Source organism: Sinocyclocheilus rhinocerous, unplaced genomic scaffold (genome assembly GCF_001515625.1).
Source record: "Sinocyclocheilus rhinocerous isolate Xijiao unplaced genomic scaffold, SAMN03320098_v1.1 scaffold571, whole genome shotgun sequence".
In the NCBI taxonomy this organism is placed as follows: domain Eukaryota; kingdom Metazoa; phylum Chordata; class Actinopteri; order Cypriniformes; family Cyprinidae; genus Sinocyclocheilus; species Sinocyclocheilus rhinocerous.
The window spans coordinates 283133-283893 of NW_015656167.1; positions in this window are offsets into that span (position 1 = coordinate 283133).

Sequence of the window (761 nt, forward strand, 5' to 3'; positions counted from 1 at the left end):
ACACACAGTGCCTTCACGACATGGTGGCGGCGGCAACAACAATACTACAGCGAGAATATAAGTTACGCCTTCTTTCTTTGCGTGAACGTTTGGGCGGCGTTATGCAAATCTTCCGAGATCGTGACGTAGGTATGTGGGGGTGTGTTAGAACGAGCCGTTTTAGGTAGGCGTGGCTGACTCTTAACTTTTATAAAGAATATCTCTTTGGATTTGAGACTTTAGTCTTTGCAACTTTACAGATCTTCTTTATGCACCAAGAGCTTGTAACACTCCAAAGAGAAAGGAAAAATTGAAATCGCATCATATGACCCCTTTAAGATTAAATATTAATAGGGTCTGTTATTTTCAAGCACTATGGAATACTTTTTTTAGTCTTATAATCGTGAATGAAATTGCTCTTTGGGATGTTAGGAGACGAGGAGGACATAAACATTTGATCAAGTCGTTTTCTCCTATGTGCTGATGTTTGTCTTTTACCTGTAGGTGTTCTTTTTTTTTTTTTTTGGAAGAAATAACCTTTTTGCATTACAAAGTATTACTGAAACTATTAAAGGGGTCGTATTATGCTCTTTTACAAAGTCTTGATTTTGTTTTGGGGGTGTACTAGAACAGGCTCTCATACTAGGTTGTTCGAAAAACAGATTATTTTTAACATATTTTACATTATTACAACACCTCTCTCCTCAGTCTGGCATGAACGGCTCGAATCGAGTCGTTCGTTGTAGTTTTTGAAAAGTGATTTCTGTTAAATAAAATATCTC